The sequence below is a fragment of the Camponotus floridanus genome, unplaced genomic scaffold (assembly GCF_003227725.1).
Source record: "Camponotus floridanus strain SB8 unplaced genomic scaffold, Cflo_v7.5 scaffold6, whole genome shotgun sequence".
Classification (NCBI taxonomy): domain Eukaryota; kingdom Metazoa; phylum Arthropoda; class Insecta; order Hymenoptera; family Formicidae; genus Camponotus; species Camponotus floridanus.
Window position 1 is genome coordinate 996881 of NW_020229769.1, and position 25676 is coordinate 1022556.

At 43.7% G+C, this 25676-nt stretch overlaps 1 protein-coding gene across 4 annotated transcripts in view; it reads right to left on the reverse strand.

Moving 5' to 3' along the window:
* Positions 1–25676, reverse strand: part of LOC105252077 (homeobox protein homothorax) — a 376959-nt gene that overhangs the window by 238144 nt on the left and 113139 nt on the right. The gene's annotated exons all lie outside the window — the stretch shown is intronic.

Sequence of the window (25676 nt, forward strand, 5' to 3'; positions counted from 1 at the left end):
GTGACCGCGAAAGTATCGTAATCTAATCTATGTTTACACCTGGAGAGTGGGCCCTCTCGAGCGCCGAAAAAAGAAAGACATTGTTTTCGGGAAGTCGGGCGACCGCTATCGATGTACCGTGAGAGTTTCCGTGAGAACGGCCTCGTTGTGGTGAATGAGTCTAGATAACATCTCGAGTTATCGCGCGCGTTGACCGCGCTTAGAAACCGCACGTGTATTTCAATTTAGACACGGCAACGTTCAGCTTCAATCTAGCGCGCGAAATCGTTCTCGAAATCGAGGAGGAGAAGGAGGAGGGAAGTAATTTTCACGAATCGACGTCACGAATAATATCGTCCGTCTTTTCCCAACATCTCTGCGTGGCGAGGCGAGCGAATTCTCTAATCGCAGTCTCGATCACTCGGATTCGAAGGGAAGTCATGGACGACGGGGAAGAATAAATCGCGGTTATTAGCGCGAGATTACGTGGGCTTGCGCTCAGATTGCCTCGCGCGGTACGGGGGGCCCCAGATCCAAAATCTATATATCCGGCGATTCGCCATCAACCTCGGCCACAGTAGTGGTCGAGACGCTCGTGAAAGAGTGAGAAAGAGAGAGAGGAAGAAAAGAGAGCGCAACGGATGGCGGGAGACGCGAGAGGGATGTAAGAAGATTCCGACGCGTGCACATTGTTAGGGGAATCAGATTAGCCGACAAGCCTGATGTATGTGCACTGCTAGAGAGTAACGTATCGTAACGTGTTCAGTATACTCCCGGCTCTTCTCTCTCCCTCTCTCTCTCTCTCTTTCTCTCTTCCTCTTTATTTTACCACGATCTATCCAGCGAATGATGGGAGCTAATGCTACGAGATATCGGGCGTGGATACCACTGTTCCTGGATTAAGACCCATCTAGCGTTAAGTAACTTTTAAGCATCGTCCGATATATACTTCTTTCCACGGTGTCCGAAAGCACGCAATCGTTGTACGCATACCGTAAAAACTTGGGTTGAATGATATTATATCGCGAAAATTTGGAATTCAAATTATATAGCGAGTACATGAAGTATAATGAGATTGTTTCCTATGAATTGTGGTGTCAGATACGTGTAACGTAACTAATTGCTTTTATTACTATGTGGTCATATATAAAAAAATACAACCGAAATTATTTTGCGTTACGCATATAAATATATGTCATTTAAAATAGGGCCTGCGTCTTTGTTTCTGGGAGTGGATTTCCCACATAAAACAGCTCCTTGATACAAGCAGATTAAAACGATTTCTAACAATGACGTCGTAAAGTTTTTCTTTTCTGCAATTATTACATAATTAATCCAATATATTAAGGTGAATCTTTCTCGTTATTACAATTTGATCTGACATAAATACGACTTTTCTTATCCTCGACTGTATGCAAAAAAGAATATGATCGATGATTACATCGAACATACGTCCAATTAAATTAACATGAACGATCCGCTCGCGATCGCGACGCCACTTCGATCATTTACAAGAGAAAATTCAACATGTATACATCTGGTTTGTGTGTGATTCTCTATCCAACCGTATAAACTTGCGATGATTTATTGTTCTAGTATTCAGCGTTCAAAGAAAGAGAAAGGCATTCGGTACTTTGCAAACGTTATGCAGCAAAGTTTTGCCTTTCGATGCATACATGATCAGTCTAATTAGACTTTGCGAAGCCAAGTGAGCCGTTAACTTGTCCCGTTCCCGCAAACTCGCCAGTCTAGTACTAGTCACATTTTCTCGTAACGAAAATAGAAGAAAAAAAAGATTTACGTATTTTCCTTATGTATATTCAAATTGCTATTACTATTACTATATTATTTTTCTATTGTGCTATTTTATAAATCACTCAGAAAAATTAATGAAATCATCGTTAATCGTGCTGATATGAAGTATACATAATCAAATTAATTACCGTAGAAAATGCGGATTAATGAATAAAAATTTCTTGATACTACATTTTTATGAAAAATCAATGATAGATTCTTTCAAACGAGCGTTCCGCGTTATAAATATTTCAGTATATCGGATTGCTCATTGAGCTGAATCAGGCAAATTAATTAATTTTTAATCTGAATATCGATTCTTAATAAACAGATAAATTTAGCGATAATATAATAGTAATAAATCGTAATAAATCGTAAAAACAATTTTAAAACGCTAAAAGAGAAGATATTTTATATATATCATTATATTTAATACTATTTTATATTTTATGATTTTATATTTAGTTATAACTTCGCAGAAACTAATGATGAAAAAGAGAAAATACAACTTTTTCGAAAAGACAGAAAGTGCACGTGTCGCGTCGGCGTCGCGTGAGCGTCCTACATGCTTCAGGAAGCGTGCAAGGATCCGTTCGGACGAGGCAGAGAAAACGTGGGAACAGATGAACGATTTGCTCGCTAATAACGAACACGTAGGCTGCCGGGTAAGTCGCTGCTTCTTCTTATACGTCGTTCCCCTTGGTCGGGGAATGCATCCTGCGTGGGCAGAATCAATTACACGGCGAAACGCATCCTGACAGAGACACCTGGCCAACTCCAGTGTCGGTAATATTTAAATACGCACACTCACGGCTCGTGCCGGATGATGCTCGATAAATCTCCGAAGAATTGTCATGGGATAATGGCGACAAAGGCGTTGACATTGTCAGGAAATAAGGATTAAGTAGCCTCACATTCGTGACATGCGCTGATCATCCGACTTGACTAATAAAAAATTAGCTATATATTTGCTGATAATATACTAAACTCATCGATGCATATTTTCGCTTTGCAATTACGTCGTTTTAATTTGCATTTTAATATATCTCATTTGTGGAATATCTTGTTAATCATTGTTTGTGTTCTTTTTACGATAGAATCTTAATTGAATTTTTCTTCTAATTGAAACATCGACAGCTATTTATATATACGTATAATAATACTGTAAGCGAGATATCTGATTATATCCAAGCAATATAATTACGAACTAATAGAGACGATCGCTAGCAGGCAATGTAATTACAACGACATCGAATGATTAATGTTCTTTTTATCCGACGTTTGCGATTTACGCTACCCTCGAAATCGCAATCAACCAAAGTCATTACGCGTCGTTAATGCATATACGCCTCTTGTATATTCGGTAGCACCCTCGCGAATCTATCCCCTCGATAACGCGTCGTGATTTCGTATGCATCCAAGTCGCGCGTTAGTTATCAGCTAATGAAATCGATGGATACGCGGGGAAGTTAAATACGACGAACCCCTTAAGAGAAGGGTGTTGTTGTCGTTAAGAAATTTCCAAGGAGATCCCTTCACTTACTCGCCCAACTCTCTTTTCATTTCCGACAGTCATTAGAGCGCGAGGAGAAAGCGTGCGAGCAACCGATCCTAAATGTGCAAATGTCACCTGATATCTAAAATTATTTTTTTCTTCTCTTTCCTTCTTTGTCCAATAATATATACATTACTATATATAATTTATGCGAACAAAAATCAATTGACGACTACTCACTATTTCTAGAAACTGCGGCGCTCATCGAGTGGTTGAGAAATTTGCACTTACCTGAAACAAAAAAGGTAAATAAAATTATAAATACACTGCTCGTTAACATTTTCTTTACATTTTGTGCAAGCAAGCGTCGACCTATCAACGGGGAAAGCAATAGCGTAAAAACGTACGACGGGGCTAATAAAGGACTGCGCTATAAAATTCAATTCCCCACGAGCCAGCGAGGGAAAGAAGCGACGACGGTATCGCGTTATACGTTTCCTCCGAATTTGACGCGCGGATAGAGAGTGCTAGACGCGCGCGAAAAGCACCCCGTCGAAAGGACGATTCCTCCGCAGAAGCGGAAGAGAGAAGTCGAGAAAGCAAGAAGGAGAAGATGTCCCATAGACGCTCACACTCGAATCTCGCGCGGGTACACCTATAAGAGCTCTGATACGCCGCCGGTAATGGTATACTTGGTGGCAAGACTCTTTTGTGGTGTGAGAACGGTATTGTCTTTTTACGGCCTCCGCAGACACCCGCCGGTGTTTTTCCCGAGGGAGCAGGCTCGCTTCCTCGTCTCGCTTCGGTCCCGATCTCCTCCGGCATTATCCGAGAGAGATCACCTTTTTACCGGTCGTTGCGACCTCGTCATTCCGCCCTTATCTCGAGACCTCCCCCGTTCTCCGTTGAACAGCGGGAGAAAATCGGCGCACCGACGAAGGCGGATGAAGAAGGCAGCAGCCCTCCTCGAAAGCAACGATCTCGCCGAGAGTGCCCGCGGACGATGAACGTGAAAAAGAGAGGAAGAAGGCGAACGGAACGGCAGCGGGATCATGACGAGATCGTCAAATCCGTAGAGCGATTGAAAATTATACAGGGATCGACTTTACGAGCGGACGCTTTAACCACGCTGACATGCCCACACTTATTCGCGTACGATGTCCCTGTAACACCGCGATATCTCGCCGACCTCGAGGAGCACGGAGGATAGTCGGAGGATCCGCCGAGAGCAGAGGTTTATGGAATCGGATCTCATCTCTCGACACATCTTGCGACGAGTTTGGCGTAAAAGTTACGGCGCGATCGAAACAAGACATCAACAAGATGCACTGTATCTTTTCACAGGAGATTATTAAAATATTACACGAAGCATTGCGATAAAATAAGACGACACGATGGCATCCACGACAATGTCTCGCGTTCTTAACGGCCGCATTTTTCGCCTATTGCGCACTTCCGCCTTAACAATCGGTTAAATTCTCTTTGAAAGAATGTCTAAACGATGTTCGTTATTGTTGGTTCGTGGAGTAATTACGATTCAACGATGCGACGTGAATGCGCACAGAGGCCGCACATTTAAATATTCACCATGGCAAAATGACGGAATTATCTAACGCGCGGCGCTAATAAAAGTGCCGCGCGCGATTATGCATTCCGAATGAATCGGAATTCACAATCGCGCCAGTCCGAATACGCAAATACGGGAATATTTAATTGGCACGATAGAACGGCCAGCGAAGAACGCATTATTCGATTATCTGCTCAACTTCGTAATTGACCTTTCTGTGGGCACTGGATTATAAATTACAAATTATACGCTGAACCCGCGTACGTCATAAATGTCGTATTTTTTTTTTCTACCTTGTAATATGCATGAGAGAACCTGACAAGAACTTTACAATAAAATGCGATACGATGCTTTATGATAGAAACGACATATTTCGTCGTCGACGTTAGAAACATGTTTTGCTCGCACAACAGCGATTTACTCGAGTGTATACATTGTCATATCGATAATATAGCCACTCCATTTAACCGTGACTGTATACAAATAAGCGTTACCTCGTTCCCGCGCGACGTTAATCTCACTTTGATGGCTCGTTCGATTAATTGCATCGGACTTACGTATCTCATTGAATAATAATCCAGCCGCGTTTCGTATCGCGCATCATTTCGTCATTCAGTGAAGAGAAAATACATGTGATCTTTAAAATCTCCGCAAATTATGTTATTCGCATTATTATCTCTGCGTCGAGCACATTGACACAACTCTCAATGTCAAAATTTACAAATTCGTGGCGATGGAAAAATTTTTTATGAATTAATTCTATGAGATGAATTAATTCTATGAGAGCAAAGTGATGAAACAACATATATGATGTATAATTATTTTGAAATTACAAACCAAACACTCGCAACTCCTACGCATATCTCGAATCTAACGGTAATTTGCTTCTCCTTTTTAATACGAAATTTATGCGCAAGAACAACGGGTTCATTATAATTTTTATTATCGCTATTCCTGTCGAGCTGAGAATCGATGAAACATGCTTCTGTCCCTGAATAACAATTATGCTGTTTCATTGAATTAGTCGTGCAAACCGATCGCAAATCACACACGAACGAATCCGACTGAAAAATTATCAGAATATTTATAGCATGCATATATGTATGCGTAGTATTCCGATTTTTCTGCGTTTATTTTAAATTTCAATAGTTTCTCTTATCAAGCCTGTTCTATTTTTTGTAATAGTTTTGCATATGGATTATGTTGCGGCTGAGTAAGCACAGGCGCGACTTTTCTAACGATGGAGATCGGGTGACTGCGAATGGACTTCAGATTTCCTTCTCGACGAAGGAAATACGGTACAACGGAGAAGTTAATGCCATCCGCGGTAATGGAGTACCTCTGTAAGTAAACTCTTTCTCTCTCCCTCTCCCTCTCCGCTCATTCTCTCCCTTCATAACTTCGAGCATCTCGCTTTTCTCTCTCTTTCTCTCGTCCACCGCGCCACTTCTCCATTACATCGGAGCAACCTGCAGACTCCATACGTTACCACCGTAGACAGCCTCAAATTGCTTCATTAGCCGCGAGATATTTTATATAAATTGGGGACTAAATTACCTGCGGCCGCGCGCCCAGCATCGGCGAAAAATTTGTAATTAGAGCAGGTAAAACTCTCGTCGCCGTCGCGTGGTCGGGCAACGAAGGAGAAAGTAAAAGAGAGAGAATGAATGAGAAAGGAGAGAGAAAAAAGGGAGAAGGAGAGCGAGAAGTCCGGAGGGCCATTTCTTAATTATTTACGCGCCACTGTGCGGCAGTATTGTTCGTTCGCGGCGCATAAACCGTGGCAAATCGCCGCCGCCCTTTGCGGCTTCGCTGATAGCCGCTTTACGTCTTTAACTCTGTGAATGGAGCAATTAGCATTCGGTGGTAGCTCGGAGCGCGTTAAGGGGTACGTTTTGTTATGAGAACATCCTTGCTTCGTGAATCAGCGAAAATGCACTTTCGAATCATCGTGTGATACTATTCATTCAAATTGCTATTTATTTCAAAATCGAAGAGACTTGAAAATATTACGAAAATAATATCGTTTCTTAAACGTCCTTAATATTTATAATATATAAGAAAATTTTTAAATTGTACAATCTTCAGGAGACATCGGCCAAACAAAGCGTGAAGGAATTACACGTTTACACAGACAGAGACAGAGGCGTTTAAAAAGGGGAAACATTGTGCCAAGGGATGTCCTCGACTTTCCTACGGGGTCGCTTTACTTAATTTCCTCCTCGGACGAACTTCTTATTATTATCTCGCCCGACTTTTTTCACCCCCCCTCAAGCTCGCGGCTTTCACGGGGTGACACGACAGTAAAACAAAAGGAGAAGCAGTCCCCTTCCCCGTCTAACTTGGGGGCTACGGCTCGTATCCCCGATGTCTTTGTAGTGGCCGAGTTCACGGGGTGGAAACGACGGGCGAAATGAATTGGCAACTTTTAATTAAGATGGTATCGTTCTAGCTCGACCCCCTCTGCCCTTCGATTCTGTCTTTGGTTCGTGGAAAATCGACCGAGAGCCGGAAGAACTGACTCCGTTCTACCGCTCGGGGGTTCCAAGCTTCAGAGAGACGAAGAGAGAAAGCGGGGGAAGGGGTGGAAGTTCTAGATCGTCGAGCGGTGGGGACGCGGTTAGCATTCTTTTTGTTCATGCCAACTATTCATCATCGGTGACACTTCTCGAGATAGAGGGTACCGGCACTCGGCTACCCTCCGTCCCACCCCCTCTCTCATCTCCTCTTGCCACCAACCTTTCTCGCTCTTTCCGTTCTTTCCGCTCACCTCCCCGGCCTTTTCTCTTTCCTTCCAGCTCGATCTTCTCCCTTGCCCTGGGGGTTTCCTAATGGACCCCGACTACGCGGCTCTCTTCTGCCCCCCTTACACTTTACCCATCCTATCGCTACTTTTCTTTTTTTTCTCGACGCGGCACGAGATCTCTCTATCGCTTCTAGAAGACTTTACCAAGGATTTTAATTTCTCAGCAGCTCCCACCCGCGCCTACCGACCATCGTTCTCGCGGTAATTCGTCGGCAGGTTTCCAGAACGTAAATTTCTACGTTTCACATCGATATTCCTTTTTGAGATCTCTGTGAAATGAATTTCTCTAACGTTAATGCTTCTATATATATATAATCAAACAAAACATGATTTTATATAATATTTAAAATAATATTTGCGATATAATATTTAATAAATGTACGTTAATATGCATTCTTAAAGAATATTTTTTTTTATTTAAATATCTTGATACTTTATTATTTTCTCATAAATATCGATTATAGGATCAAAACATAATTAATAATTTAGAACGTAATTGTGATATCTAATACGGGAAGAGCCAAGCAACATTAGGCGAGACAAAGGTCGCCGCATAGAATCCTATAATTATGACACATCGTAAATATTATTTTTATACTGGTTTCCTCCTACGGTCTTCTCGAAGCCTGACTCTTCTACGAAGCAAAAGGAAAAGGATAATTGGCTGTTCAGCTTTCTGGCATGAAAGAAACAAGAGTTAAACAGTTAAAATGCCAAACATTGTTTACAGACATGATTCCCAATAATAATATCGCATTTAAATCTGATTTATTATATAGAGTCAAGGAAGAATTTATTGTGTAATTACAAGTTAAAAAAATTATTTTATATAGAGAGACTCCCCGCACAAAATACACCCTAATAGAACATAAGAAGATTGAAGATGGAGCAAGTATATAAATAATAGATGCGAATTTCGAAGAGAGAAAAAGAAAAAGAACTGGGGGAAAATAATATAATCATAATAGGCGCAACGTGTGACACGCGTGCCGTCACGCGCATCCCACCGTTGTCGCACCAGCATCCACCGCGATGGAAAAAGACTTTCAGGATGCGTCTCTCGGTATTCTGGCGTCACTCCCCCGAGGACTGGGGTAAGCCGCATAGTGTCTTTCAGATAGTAGATGTAGGAGGAAGCGAAACAAAGAAGAGAAAGCGCGTGGAAAAGAAAGATGCGCGACGTACTCGGCAGGTGGCTGTTAACGTCCCACGGGAACCGCTGATAAAAATAAATGGCAGCACGAAGAGAGAGAAAGAGATGTCCTCCGCGCCCTCGCGACATCGGAAATAAAAAAATTACTCGATGGCGTATGTGAACAGAGCCAATGAATGAAAAGGAATACGGCGATTCCCCTCGTTTTTTCTTTGATGTATTTTAATCTTCAAACAATGTCGCAGATAAAAATTCAATTTGATTAATATGTATTTATATAATGTTCTAATTGGAAAACTTTTTTCCTACGATATTTTCATAGTTTCTTCTTATATAGAAGGAGAAAATTATTTATTTTTAAATTTTTATAAGCAAAATCCTGTACGATATCGGTCCAAATAGTAAAGTGTCTACATCGTAATAACGGTAACAGCGACTCGCCAGCTTCCGGAGGTTGATAAGTCGAAGATTGCATCGCGCTACAGGGGAAGATCTCACCGCGAGACGGCAATATAAAGTCACCGTTCGTCCTCGTAACGACGCTTCATATAACTGTATCAAAAAGCGGGTCGTATAACGTCTCGCGCGCGACACTCCATAGAATATTTAAGCTTCAATTTCATACCGACGCGGTAGGTGTCTCCGTGGCGGGAGCATATTAAAAAAGAAAGTAATAAAACCAGGCCAGGAGATCAAGGAGGAGGAGAAGAAATTGCGAGGAGGGCACCGATGGGTCCAACGCACAATAGGGGCGCCGCGTCTCGCAAAGAGGCGGCAGGGATGACGGCATAGACTATCCGCAACATCTAGGGTCCGACATTATATGCGATTATTATTCATTATGTGGCGTCTCTCTCTCTTGTGCCAAGACGCCGTCGGTTCCTGCGTACGTTTCGTATAGATGAGCCGCGAGACGCTTCGTACGCCTTCCACACGCGCGTGAATCGCGTTGAATTGCAAATCGCGCGTCGCTTCGCGGCGCGAGACAGAGGGTGGATCGAGAGATGCGAGACGTGTCCGTAGAAACAGCGTGGAGAAGAGAAGAACAGCCAAAAACCGACGCAAGTTTTGCATATGCGAGATACGAACGCGTCACCCTTCCGACGTTGCTTCACTCTCGACGAATTCGTTCTCGCGAGTCCTGTCTCCGCTCATCCCCCTCGTGCGTTACTCGCGTCGTAGCTCTCGCGGTGGCGTATCGTTATGGTTATGGCATTAGGCACACGAGCCAGAGTACAAACGGTTATTTCGCCGAAACGACCTCGCGCTTCTTACAGGAAATGCCTTCTGCGCCGGAGAGGGGGAGGGTGATAACGAATGACGAGGGTGGGAAAAGCCGCTCGAATTTTCCGCTCAGAGAACCGAAAGAGGCTTTCGGATCTACTAACAGCGGTGGAAGCGAAACGCTTGAATGGCAAACGACATATCTGACACATGAAAATAACAAGGAGAACACACATTTTAAGATGACGAAATTAAAAATTAACTGTCCTTGTATGCATTCTAAATTTACTTTACTTTTACTATTTTATTGAATTAACGGAAGCGTTTTATTTGTACTAAATGCATATTCCTTAACTTTTGTCTTAAGGGCAAATTTATTTCAAATTGTTTCAACAGATTCCGAGGAAATCTGTAAATTTAAAATGCACAATGCTTCTAATTTCCGCCAAAGTTGATGGCGAATTTAAGCAACGTTTAATAGCGCAATGTGAGCGCAATATAATCAAATTAAGGAGACATTCCAGGAGCGACTATTCGCGCGGGCCCGAGGGGGTAATTTCGATTATACCGGTACAGAGCGGCGGGACCGTCGTTACCGGTGCCGTACATCGTACACGGTTTGTTTTACTCTCGCTATTTCGCTTTTTATTACTTTCGGTTAGCCAACTAGTTAAAACCGCGGCTGCCCTCGGCGCACGCCTAATGACTCGGCGAGTAGAGACAAAGGATTCATTTGCGAAGCGGCAGGTGTACGTTGCGGACAAACTCGACGAAACCGCTCTTTCGTCCCATCCCTTCTTCTTCGTCCGATTTCCTCTGTCCACGCGTGTACGCTCCTTCCGAGGAGACGAATCATCACCTCCTACTCCTCCTCCCGCTTCTTCCTCGAACGATGCATCTGCTTTCGAGAAACTGTGACGCTATTCCGTCGAACTGACTTATGTTTGTATTTTGCTCGTAAAAGGAAAGTGTATCGATAAATTAATATTTATTCATTGATGCAAAATATTATTACAACATAACTCTCTATGTCGTAACTAGTAGGTTGATTGTTTTCGAGTCGAAAAGAGAAAGGATCATACATTTAGAATTATATAAATTTCGATTATAATTTTTGTTACAGTTTTCTCATCTTTATCGAAATCTTCTCTGTGACAAATTTCGCGATTATCCAGAACGTCAATCTTTGTCTTGATGGTTTTCACCTCATCCTCGGAGTTTAACGTAGCCTTGCAAATCAAGGTCACGAGGTATCTCGACGGTATCTCGAGAAGTACCTAGCACCTGCAACTTCACGTCTATCCCCAAAGTCCTGCGGGCGAGTGGCTGTCACCCGGAGGCGTCCTCTTCATCAGATATCGTGACACGGAGATTCAACCCAGTAACCGAGGAGCTAGCCGTTCAATCCTCTCGTACTCTCTCGAACTCGCGCCCCTCCTCCAACGTACATCACTCTACCGCCGCTTTCCGCATCTGTGGAGTCTCCCTGCGGCGTGGCAAGCGTCCCAGTGACGTCTCAACCCTAGCGTCGGTCTCGTCCGACCTTAAGATATTAAGTACTTCACCCGCGATTAGATCTCTCATTGTGCGACGCGGTGTCAGACAAGCGGTTCGTTAGGCTCTGAGAAAAGAGAGAGAGAGAGACAGAGACAGAGAGAAACAACGGGAGGGACAGATAGAGAGAAGACGAAAGCAAGAGATGTGACTTCGGCAGAAGACAATGCCAGCCTAAGAGACAATTGCTCGCGGCTAGAGAAAGAGAGAGCAGAGATGGAGAGGCTCTTATAAGTGCTGTATAATTTCCTGCAACGACACCTTCATTGTACGTCTGGCGTTTCATTCTTATCGTTGGGGCGCGGGGCTGGGACGCAATGTCGAGAGGGTTGCGTCTCTCGGAGGAGTAGAATGTCCTGAATGAAATCTACCGTAAGAACGTAAATTTGAAAGAGAAAATATTGTCAGATCTGGAAATTCTCAATTTTTAAAATTTATTTTTCAATTTGTTACCTTTTTTATTTTTATTTTTATAGTCTATTTAAATTACGCTGATAGTCTATATCATTGACCTCAACTTCGGATTCTTTACACACCAGATTTTCTCAGCCGATTCAGGCATGCCAGTGAAATAGCCCAATTAAAAGTACGTTTCGCACGAAAGCCGTCCAATTGCGCGTGAGAAAATACTCAACAATATAAATAGGAATCAAATTTATTCGGAGCAGCGAGCGTGCGTTTATGTTGATTATGAAAGAGATAGACTAGAATTATAATGCAGCATCATGTCCTAGATAAATGTCTGCGTAGCTAACAAATTGTAGCTCGAGATTCAACCGACGCTTGATCTTTCTAACTTAATGAAATCTACGAGAGAATCGTGAGCAATTTTTTAGAATAGCTAACTTCTGGTATCTATATCTTCTCCCACGTTTTTCAATTGCGTAAGATATTCAATTGCAACCAACGCGTAAAAGGGGATTAAAAGGCGACCAATGTAATTGAAAAAAAAAATTGAAAATCAAACGTCCGAAAGATGTTCAAAGTGTATTTTCCATGTAATTGTCATTCTTTAACATAATCTACTTTACAGGCACGTTCGCACAGATTTTCTTGCTGATATCTATCGTGCTCCATTCACAATGCGACGACATTGAGAAGTACCTGAGTGTCCAAGACTCTTCGGTCCTCTCCCACGATCGGTAGAGAGGCAGGATCGTCGACGCACTTGAAAACCCTCAATAGACCCAATCACGGGGCCGCCGTGACCCCACGTTGTCCCCTTCAGGATCAAGGGGGTCTCTCCCCCACTTGACAGCGAACCCGAACCAGATTCACAGTTTGTTTTCTCAGAGCAGACCGAACATGAAGAGATCCACCACTCGTACATCGCTCGATCGCACGACACACCAAACGCCATCGAATATTTACGAGAACTTTGCTCTAGATATATCTAAAACTTTCTCCTTCATTTGTTGCAACGGACAAACTGATCGATGTATTATGTCGAAGATCTTTATTGCGACACAATCATGTGTGAGATCGGAATTAGGTACGTTCCATCGACTAATCGTGGATTAAGTAAACGAACGAAAATCATATTTTACGTTGCGCAAAAACTGTTCCGTAATAATTACCGACAAAATAATATTTCCAAGCGACTTTTCTATTTAATCGAGTAAATCGATTATTCGATAATCGATATAAATCTATTTCTATGTGCAGAACTGTCTATTTTTAATTATATAAAGCGAAGTTATATATTCTTACCATGTTCGCGTAATTTTTCAATAAAATATTATGTCGATTAAATAGAAAATTGCTGGCGTGTTAAGATGACAGTATCATTCGCGTGTAAAATTAATTTTAAAGGACAAAATACTAGGGTAAAACTGAAGGACAATGTTACGTATCTTCCCCATGATTGCCGATGGCATTAACAGATGTTTCATCACAGGGTTGTGAGGGACGATGTCGCGTGACATTGTATCACGTAATCATCACGCGAGATTCTCACAGAAGGGCAGAATGTTTTCTCGAGACAGAAAGGGGGCAATGATGGTTGCGCAATGAACAGGGCGACCGATGCAAGAACGAAGGACGTGCGACTCGAACGAAGGAAAAGGAGGAAAACGCACAGTCTGGACGGGGGTCACGGTTTTCGTAAATTCGCTACGCAAGTCGACCGCAAAATCAGGGATGAATGAAGAAGTGACACAATGCAAGCGCGTTGCAGACGCGAACAGAATCGCCGCCATCCCCCTTCGGGTTCTGTCGCAGCGACGCGCATCTCCCCCGAAATTCGTCCGACTGGAACTATTCACCACCGCTTCGCGAAAGAAGAAAGGACGAGGAGGAATATAAAAAAGGGGGGAAAGTCGGGGAGAGCAGGAGGAAGACAGAAAGGAAGGAGCAGGTTCTAAAGCGAGCGGCGATGCGTGGCGGCGGTGGAGCCAGAACCGTCTGGGTGGTTCTTTCCCCCCTCATTGTATCGAGGGTCCACACGTACTGCGCATAAGGGCTAGGCATAGAATGGTATCTGCATGTGACGGATCGCCGTTGCAGGGATCCGTCAAGAGTCATCCGGATGCTGGGCCCCCGACTTTTATTTCGGTCTCGGCCGATGTTGAAGCCTCTATCAAAAAGTAGCGAATTTATTATACGCGTACAGGTGTCGTAGATTTCTTTTTCTCGCACTCGACATTTCCTATTCTTCCTCGAAGATGCGTAGAATTCGTCGACGTTCATCAGTTGCAAAAAGATTAAATTTATTCGATACATATTCAGAAATAAAGGTGAATAAAGAAGGCCAAATATAAAGAAGTTTTTTTAGAACTTTCGGTTGATTACTATCTCGATTCATATGTACTGGTGCTTTTTTATCTCTTTTCTCAGACGGTTTAAATAAATGAGCAAATAAAAATTTAAGAAGCTTTATCATCGCACAGAAAATTGCAACGTTATATAAAAGCTTAAGAAGAACACGCATTTGTTCGACAAGATACCATTAGCTATTCAAATTACAGGTGCTTATCTCCCACGCAATTCTCCGGCTAATAATTCTGGATTAGGCTCGATTAAATTGTCTTACGTAACGCGACATGTCTCAAATTCTGCGTTGTTGCGCATTAACGAGGTACCTTTATTAGTTAACAAATCTCTCACGCAGACTAGCGCCGACGTTTTATCGGTTAGATAACACTCGCGCCGAAAAGATTATTTAACGATCGGATCTACTCGATTTCTCGCGATCTGATTGAAGGAAACGAACCGTGACGAAAACCTTTTTGTAACACTATACCGGATAACTAAAATATTGCGCGGTGCAGGTGTGTGACGCTAGTATGCGCTGTAATACATTACTGTGATAACCGGCCGCATACTTCTGTTTAGTTAACAAGTGACATTTGTTCGCGATATCTCCGCGACCTACTTCGGCTCGCAATATCATAAACACGAGAGCTAACGAGATGCAAGGCGGAAAGGCCAATGTCCGAGAGTTGTTTTCGTGATAAAGAAAACTTTCGCGCGGAAAAAATATCTCGAGTTTAACTTCGGTTCGCCTGCGCGAAACTCGATATCGCGAGCGGTAATTTCACGGTGCTACTCGAGTTATGACAGTCAGTTTCGCAGACACGAGATGAAGAAATTGTAGCTAACTCGCACTAGGATTATCAGTTGTAATTATACTTTATTAGAGTGTGGAACCTCACGCGCGAAAAAAAAAAATGGAAAATATCGGGCCGAGCGATTTCGCCGTGTGATATAATCGAGCGTAATGGTGTGTCTCGAACATAACGCCGACATACACCCCCTTCGCGCCGCGGCAGCCGCTGTTTTCCCCTATCCTAGCGGTTATTTCGTCGACGCCCCGCGTTTTCAATCATACACATCGGTGAGTTTCATTATTACCGAATTTAGGGGCATTCCCTCCTCCTCCTCTGCGGAGCCTCGCCTACCTCTCCGTTCGTGGTAATTCCACTTTGTAACGAATAATCGATTGGACGCTTTTTTCATTCACATCGCGCTCGATATCAATCTTTCTCGATATCGAAATTATACATTGCGAAAATTGCGCTCTAGGAAATTTATTTAATTGCTCGTCTATGGAATTTCTTTATTCCATTTATTAATGCATGCAATTGCTCTTGTTTCATATTGATATCTCCAACGGGTTCCATTGATGCGGCGAGTCAATGGTCGGTCCCAAAAAACAGCGGAAGACACATACAAAGGAATCTGTTTGCCACGACGACTTCCTTTGGTAAAACGGTAGTCCAGATGGTGTATCAACTCGTTAAGTTACACTGTTCGAATTTAACCGTAGGGCTTTAACGAGATAAAGCCGCGTTCCTTCCTGCTGCTCTTGACGGGGCCGCGTTTACGCCGTACACGCAATAAAAGTCACGTCGAGGACGACGAAGTCGACGAGGGACCAGCCGACAAAAAATGTCAGACCACGTTGCCGAGACTCGAGTTGCGGTGGTTCCCCGTATCTTCGTCCTCCTCCCTCGCGATCTCGTGAGAATCCGGGGGGCGTCTTTTTCACTCGCGTGCTCCCCGAGTCCTCCGTAAAACGCGTGACGTGCGCGCACGCGGCCCTCCTTTACGGCCGTACTTTGTGGTTTTCGAAAAGTTTCTTACATTACCGCTCCACCATCATCACAGCCGCAGTGGTTCTCGCTTCTAAAAAATCAAAACACTCTTGCAAGATGCTGAACGTGAACTGCTCCAAAAAAGATACCGCGACATGTTAACTATTTTAGGGTTATTGTAGTGTGTTACATCGGTCGATCGCTACTTTGAATGGCATCGTTTTAATTCCGACTCCGTTCGATTATTTCAATCCAAACAGTTTTGGAAAAAAATTTTATAAAAATTTTCAGCGAAAAATTTTCAGCGAGCAAAAATAAATATCGGAGATTTCTTTATGCACTTTAAATTAAAAAAACCACAGAAGAGAGCCTGGCGACGTTCTTACGATGCGACGTGGTAGATTAGAGTCGCGGTAATTTCCAGTCGGCGACGAGTTCCGCGTGTTCCAGCATTCGCGATTTTACGACTCGAGAAAATGCCTTCCTCGAGAGCCGGCTGAAAGGTTGACCGCCGCACTCTGACGCTGTCACAAAGTAAAGACGCATCTTCCATTCCAGGCCCTGCCCGCGCCAGCTTTCCTCCGTTGCGATGCAAACACATGCTATGTACGCTCGTGCGTGCGTGCGTAAGCGCCTCCGCTCGTGCACGAAGCAAAATCACGCACGCACACTCGCGCATCGAACGAGCATACGCCTTCGTGAGTCGTGGGTCTTGGGCTCTGCGGTTATTTTAACAACGTGGCAACCTCTTTGTAGACCACACGCTTGTAAACTAAGAATGAAGTCTGTTCGGCAGCGGCGAAGGCGAAAAAAGACCGCCGGCTCTCGTCGTTGTTCGCGGACCTTCCTCTTTCCGTCTCGTTTCTCTCTCTTTTTCTCGCTGTATTTTTTTCGGCTCGCGAAGGAATTCGATCGAATCAAGAATTTAATGCGAACGTTATTTTTTTTTATTTTATCCTGGTCGTTGCTCCGTGTGCGAGACATTGAAATCGAAAACAAGATCGCGTGCTTTTTTACCTTGGGAAGAATAGAAATGCGCGAGATTTACCATAGTTTTACAACAAATGTACTATTTTTTTTTATAAAAGATTGACATTCTGCTGCACCGAACTCGCGTAAAAATCACGCATACTGGACAGAGAGGTGATAATCTATGAGCTCTTGGATTGCACGAAATATCGCGGATAAGAGACTGCGCGGTTAAGTCAGATGTTTATATGAACGTGCATGAAAGTGGACGGTTAGCGTGTAGAATCGCCGAGGTTACACGCAGTTCCGACGCACAGGGACGATACACACACACATACACACACACTCTTTCTCTTTCCTCGCCGCTGTATTTTTGCACGTCTCTTCCCTCGTCTTCCCGTCGCCTCCTCCACCCCTCTTTCCTCCTACGCGTCGCGTCGTGAGTCACGCTCTATATTTAGAAGCTCGTAGAGCGCGTATCCCGCGCTTATACGCGCTCTCGCGCGTCTCGCTCGAGCATCGCAAAAATATGTCACGCTCGTCTTTATATCCGCGACGGGGTCGCAGGATGATGTGTTTCTTATCCTCGTGGACCGCGATGTGTGGTCCGCCGTAAACTCGTTTGTGCCGCGAACGTGGCCCGGTGTGGTACGGTGCATCTTCTCGTTGAAAATCGCGGCCGAAATGTGAAAGCGAAACCTGCGCGAGTCTAATTTTGAACGCGCAAATTTACGCAAATTTATAAATTATATATATACCATTCATATTTCAAAATTACTACAATATCTGAAGTATTTTCATTGAAAAATTACAAGAAAAATCGTAGCAATTGTCTACTTTATATTTAAAAAAAATACAATTAATATATAAAGTAGCTTATTATAGCTTATGCAAAAATTGCACGATTATATTCGCAGAAGTGAAAGAATGTCGTTCCGCGGATTCTCGTTCGACCAAGACAAAAGTAATCGTACAAGTGGTCGGAAAACGCTCTCTCGCCGCTCCTGTGAGGGAGGACGCAAGAAGAATACCAAAGCCGCGCATTTAAAGCCGGTACGTCGCGCGTGAAGGAACAATGGCTGGCACGACGGGGCGGGGGTGTGTTACCACCGTGCTCCGCGCGGGTGGATAGGGTGGCTTTAGAGGCGAACGGCGTGACAACCCCTCTTTCTCGTCACGGCAAAGTTTCATCACCGCCACGACGCAAACTCATTCCCAACCCCTCCGGCTGAACTTCGACCAACAACTTCGGGTCTCCTCCTCGTTTATTCCGGGTGACTGCATTTTCGTTCCATCGTGCGCGCACGGGATTGTCTCTCCTCTTTCACCTTCTCCTCTCGCGTCCTCCTCTCGCTTTCGCCGCCTGCTACCCTCACTGATCTCTTCGTCCGTCTACCCCTCTCTCCCTCTCACTCTTTTTCTCTTTCCCTCGGCTACCACATACATTTTAGCCGACACTGTGGTATGCTCCACGGAAAATCGAGTGTGCTCTCGATCGTATCGAGAACCCTCCAAAACGCAGAGCATCCCCGTTTCCGTATCCGGCAGGCCGAGCGCCAGGGATCGTTTCGAAATTACAAGAAATCCCTCGAACTCGACTGATCCGTAATTTATATTTTTCCTCTCTTCTATCACTATCCAAGTTAAAAATTTTGGAATTACTAAACTGAGGACCGGTGATCGACAATATTATCATTTACAACGCGGCAAGAACATTTGCGCGAAATGCGAAACCGAGTAGCTAGAAAGGATCTACAAGAGTCTGAAAGCTGGCTGAAGGGTCCGATGGGAGTACACGAAATAGGATGAGAAAAAGGAGAGCGAAAGAGAGAGAGAGAAAGACAGAGGCCGAAGACGAGCGGGCGATGAGCGGTAAAAGGGTACGCGGAAAGGAAGACGTTAGGAGCAAGGGAAGAATTAGCTAATGGCGCACGATGAATCCGTAATGGGTTTGCGCTGTTCTTGGGGCCGCATCGGGATTTGAACGAGTTCGCTCGCCCATCTACGCGACGTAGAAAATTGTGGGAGGATTGCCAAGGAAGCAACAGCGACCGCTAGCTCGAACGAGTCGACTCCTCGCCAGCCAAGGGGAGGATACGTGGTACACGTTGGGGCGTGTAATACCCCAAGGAATGCAGAGAGAAGATGGAAGTACAGATAGGAAAGCGCTCGTCGGAAAGCTGGGAGACGAGGGAGAAAGAAAAAGAGCAACGGCGAAAGAGGTGGCCGCCGCGGGGAAACTCGAACGCCAGCAGGGGGTGAATCCTCGCGGAAAAGCTTACACGACTCTCAAACTCTGCAAAACGAAACGATGTTTGCGGTCAAGGAGAGTGCTTCTTCTTGCGCAATGCTAGCCGAAATTTTAACCGTTTCATTGCTAACCGTTCGGATACGATTCCTTGCAATTTTCCGTGAGGCGGAGCAAAGTGTCGAGCAATTTTTCGATGCTTCAGCGTTTTTCAGCGTGCATTTCGCAACTTTGAACGCAAGCGAGGAAGTCACAATAGACGCGAGCGCAGAAAAGTGGCAATTTATTTTCCACAAGTTAATAAATTAATTCGAAAAAAAGCATAGATGAATATCTTGTTGAGATAATATTACTTGTTCAAATATATCACACAAGTAGGAAATTCCTCTTTATAATTCTCACTTCATCGGGCAATGTAGAGTTTTCTTTCAATGCAATTTATAACGCGAGTGTATCCGCTTTCGCAGGGATATCGCATTCTCCAACAGCAGTCGGAAAGGAACAGCGACCCTGGCCGAATTCCTCGTCGGAGCATTGCGTCTTCGTCACCTAAACGCTCTTTTTCGCGCTAAAGCGTGTTATGGTCTTAAGTGACACGGGAACGATGCGTTTTACGCGCCATACGGTACCACGCGATGCTATCTCGTCCAACGGAAACATATTCTTCCACGACTCTGGTCCTTGGGCGCCGAACGACGGGAGTCGTGCCCGTTAGTCCTCGGCGCGGAAGAGTGTCTCGTAAGGATAAGATTTTACTGCCACCGCGGGCATAAAGTCGAGAAGAATACGTTTCGACGAGGCGTCACGTGAGGTTCCCCCTCGAGGGACCCGAAGCGATTTACGAGCGTCGTCGTGTCCTGGCGAGACGAAGCGAGAGGAGACGAATCGAGTCGGCCCGAAACCGACGAAATCGCGGTCGCTCTCGCGTCACATAAATCTCCATATCGCAATTCGTGCATCGTGAAATTAACAGGAAAGGTGGCGGAGTAATCAGGTGACGAAAGCGGATGAAGGTCGCGTGGCTGCGGCTCTCGATAAAGTTAATCTTCGACTTTCAGATTTCAGAGACGCTCGTTAAATTTTTACGGGCCATGTCGTTACAATACGTTTAGGACTACCGGCGGTATAGAAGTAGCTATGTAATACTGTAGCTATTATATACGGCGATTCGTTATTTCTCGACATGCAATATTTAACGAAGATAAAAATTGTTAATGCTTATACAGTTACACCTTAAAGGAATTTTTTTTTATTTTTATTTTATCGAAAGTAATAATTATATAGTTTTATTGAAATTCGCATCTTTTATATTATATAATTATTAAAAGAAAATATCTTTTTTTTAAGAGTAAATATTTTTTGAAAAATTTGCGACAATTCCACGATATCACAGATAATTTGGAACAATCGCACGAGTATCAATTTAGCCGAGAAGCTTTCTTTCGTATCGCTTGGACAATAGAGAACATTCGAAGAATCGAAACTAGAGTGCATCGTTGATTGGCCTTCGTGGCAAACTTGGCGGTAATTCGTGGCTGATCTACTAACCGGCTGACAGGAAGGAAAAAATCTCGGTGCTTCCTAGAAGACAATCAAAGGAGCCTCGGCGTGGCGGCCAAGCCATTTGGGCATGACGAGAGACTTAAAAAAATACAAACTACGTCAATACGCACGCGAGCCGACTACTAGGGATAGCCCAGGCTGGTTTAAGTTATCTTATGTGCTCCAAACAGCTGTCGGTTAGAGGTGCTCAACCGCCATGATATGTAAAATTATATGCAATTGCGTCTGTCCACCATTAACACAATCTCAATTGCGTAATAACAATCATTGGATCGATGCCGGATTGAAGATGAAATATCAAGCGGTGAATTTTTTATTCATTTTTCCAAATCAAAGAAAGAGAAAGGATGATCCCGCCTGGTTCTGGGCACTTCTCTTCCTCGCTTCCTACTCGACAAACAGGAATGCCGTCGTATTTCCTTTATTTACCGTATATAGTCTCGCGTGATGGGCATACGCCGCTACTATCCGAAGGAAATTTACTGCATGCAATGAACCGGCTGTAACCCTTCCTCAACGTTTTCCACCGCCGCAATCTCCATCTTCTTTGCCGATACAGTATCGGTGCAAAGCAGAGAGACTCTTGCGAGAGTGTGTGTGACGGGCGCAACTCGCATTATTCATTATAACACTCTCGACGAGTTGTATTTTTGACGCATAAGCGGCTCCCTTCTTTGACCCGACTTCCCGATACAGCGTCCTCCGATTGCGCTTTCGAGACATGCAACGATCTCGATAAAGAGCATGTTTCCCAACGCGTCAATAAATGAGCGAGATCGAATTATTTCTTAACGCAAATCGCTCAAATTTTAGTTTTTCTCCATTTATTTTTACCATACGAAACCAATCAGAATGTTTTACACAAGTTTCATCCTTTGCGAATGTAAAAGATAGTTAAAAATTTTATATTCGATTTAAAACTGATAACAATAGTCGCGTCTGTCGTATTTCAATTATTCAGAGAGAAATAGATTTCTGACATTTTTTTCCATATTAATCGCAACTGACGAAATACTATTACTCATCGCGAATGCCGACATTACATGACGCAATGCAGAAAATGAAATAGAATGATGAAATGTCAACAAAAGAAAGAACTAACCTAACCGTTTCTACTAGTAGAAAATTTACGACCGACTCGTCAACACTTCAAAGACTCCAGAGGACGAAAAAAAATAAGGTATTTCCGATAAACCGGTGCAGGCGAACCACGGCGTATGTGACTGCATCGTGAGAAAAGATAAGCCTTGCGCTCGATGTATACATATCTCGGACGCAAAGTGTAATTAATGTCGTGTTAAGGTTACAAGATTTCCACTGAAGCGATAAACGGTTGACGAATGATCTTGCGAAAGAATCAAAACGTCCGCGCGAGAAACGCGATAAAGAGGGAGAATCTTGCAAATGATCTGTTAATGAACCGGATTATCATCGCACTGATTCTAATTTGATGCATTTTGCTAAACGTGTATAAATTCTAATATTCTATTTTCATACGTCAGTTTGAAAATTTTGATGTATGTGTATGTAATATTCCGAATTATTTATATTATCGTAAACTCTTGCGCGTCTGAAGCACCTGAAAACTTCTCGTTATGAATTCTTGAAAAAAGCTTGCGAGAAAAGCGATTTTCATCCGCATATTTCGCCGGCAACATTACGCAACCTGTATGTGTCGATCGCGAAACGCGTTATCGATCACCGGTTTTGCAATCGCTCCTAGTTCGCCTCGGTGGAAAAGGATCTCGCGTGCGATTCCCTAGATCCGTGCACGCTCCACCGAGCGCGGTAATACGCCTCCGAATCGCGTAATAAAAATCCGCACGCTCGATGAAAAGCGGCTGACGGTGCGCGCGAGAGAGGATTGCAACTGAAATCGACACAGCCGAGCGGGAACGTTTGATAATGCGGCCATCGATAGCCCGACTAGATTTGGCAATCGTGCGTCGTAATTGCGCCGATATTTCACATAAGCCGCTTAATTGATTTTTCTGCGTGCGGCGCATCGCGCGCGCGAGAGGGAAAGAGAGAGAGAAAGAGAATCAAATTTACGACTATTTTTAAATCATTCAGATTATACCGACGTTTATTAGCATGCCGATGAAATGAGATAGAGAGAGATAAATATTTTGAAATTTGCTCCTGGCAAACGGCCGATAAATACCACCGCGTGCATTCATTTTTGTTAATTATTGCTACTATCACTTTTACACTACATTTTTACTCTAGCAATATATATTGAAAAATAATACAAAGAACGAAATCCAAGAGCTGGGTGAATATGCATTAAAGATTATCTAAAAGATTATAATCCAAATAATCAATTGCACTTGACAAGCGCGGATCCACAGTGGGAAACTGCGGTCTTCCTTCAAACGGTGAAATTTCTCTCTGTTACATCGTCTTCATCGAATCTTTGTCGAGTCTAAAGGAGACGCGCGACACGCTTTATCATTATCCATTACTCAAAGATTCAACCGGCCAGATGGCGAGCGTCTCTTTCCAATTTATGGCGCTGCAGTTGTGGTTCGCTGACGTGGGTTCTCTCGCCTATCGGATGGGACCGATAAGAAAACTTTTTATCTCGGACCAGGAAAAAGCGCTACTACCGAGAATCGACCGAGGAAGAAGATAACGGACATGGCGCGCTGCACAAATCAATGAACTCTGACGAGTCGATGCGGAGATGCGGTTGCGCGGGTGCAAAAATCACGGAGATTAGAGACAGACATAGTAAACAATGATATTAATGAGAGAGTGCAGCTTTGCCCTGTCACGTCCGGCTATCGAGCCGTCCCGAGAGTCATCGATATTCCGTGCGCGCGCGCGAATGATACGAGTTTATTATTCATTAACATGCCAATTAACTTCGGTGTCACGGTGTCCGGCTTCTCTCCCTCTCCCTGCCCCGTCCCCGACCGCCGTCTCATAAACTGTGTACACAACGTGTCGTTGCGAACGCGAGAGGTATCGTTGCACAAATGTACACATTTCATAATTTAATCGCTTCCTGGTGCCATCTGCGTGCTATCGATCATCCGCGTCCGCGCGTGCACGAGTTGAGAACCTCTCGCCACTGCGGTTTCGATAATAATAAGGCGTGTTACGCCAATTTCTGCAGTCGCGTCTCGGATATTTCCAATTCGCAACGGGCTATTAAATCAGTCAGTTTACAATCTGAGAAATGCAATATGTAATCATTAGTAGGAATATGCATATCCTTGTTAAATTACAAATTAAATTACATGTTTAAATTTCGTTATCGTACTTCGAAAATAACGTGTATATATAAGCACCTTAAAAAAACTTTCATATTTATATCTAGCGGCCGAAAAAAACGAACGAAAGTTTTCACAGCCGATTTCCAGCATGGAAAGATCGTCCAATGTTCGACAACGTTTTACGTAGGGCCGATTGTCGAGAAGAAAAAGAGGTACAAGCGCAGAAGTTCACGACATGAAGGCCTCATTATGTCGCGAGAAAAAGAGAGAGAAAGAGAGAGGAGAGAGAAGAAGAAGAAGAAGAGACGAGGGAGGAGGCTCTGCATAGAAGGGGCGAAACGAGAAAAAAAAGCCCTGGTCCGATAACCGAACGATACCGCCGTCCGTTGAAAACACAGAAAACAGAGAATCAACCTCATTACTTCTATCTGCCTCCTCGACATGCCTTCTCTTTCTCCTTCATATAAGCCGATTTCCAGGAATTTCTCGTGATCTTTGGTCGCCGTACACGCTTTAACACACTCATCCTTTCCCCTTTCCTCCCTTTGTCCCGGTTGCCAGTCCCTATCGTCATTCTGCCTCTTTCTTCATCGATCGACGTACAACCCGATAGTTGTCAGAAACCGAAGAATATCTAACTCTTTCTCCTTTTCTCACGCATCGCACTCTCCCTTTTCGTGCATGACAAGGTAAGAGAGTACAATCGTGAGGCGAGAAAAAGCCGAAACGATGGAGACGAAGTCGACGAACCGTCGATTAAGGATCTCTCGAGAGGCACGAAAAGTCGAAAACGTCGGAGGTTGTTACGAAGGGACAGTCTGTCGGTTGACAGAACTCGTTTCAGTCGAATCGAAAGACCCAATCTGCTCGAAAGTGTCCGAATACGAAGAATGAAAAAAGGCGTGAGACGCGGGAAATTCTTCTTCTGTTTGTGCTCATCGCTCGCAGCGATAGTGCGTATTCCAAAGATAGAATGATCGATACGGGCTCGAGATTGTTTCAGAGATAGTCAACCGTGTCCGAGGTGAGATGTTAATCGATGGCTCTGATAATCTAACGAAAAAAGTCTTCTGAAAAAACGTTGCAGTCTGGCACTAGCCATATCTTGTCGTATAATCGAATAAATTATATACCTCTCTATTGTAGGCATCAATAAAACTCTTGCAAATGAAACATTATGTTGCAATTCACATTTCGCGATTCAAATTTGATATTTTAAAATAAATAACTACGCAAACTCAAATTTCATATCTCATTGATATTTAAATGCATATCATCGATGCGCTTATCTAAATGTTTTTGAAAACACGCTCTGCAAAAATGCCGATTAAATGGCAGATAGATGTAAAAAGGCTATCATCATCTGTATAAAATATGAACAATCGCATTGTGCCCACGTTCATGATCGTCGAGCGCGATACGATTAATGTAAAAATAAAGAAGAAACGATAGATAAAAGTCGAATGCGTGATAGCGGATGAAACATTGCCGCACCTTTTGAGAATACAAGGTAACGTTAAGAGCGCGTATTCGGTCGGCGAGAGATCATGAAAGGGAATTAACGTTCG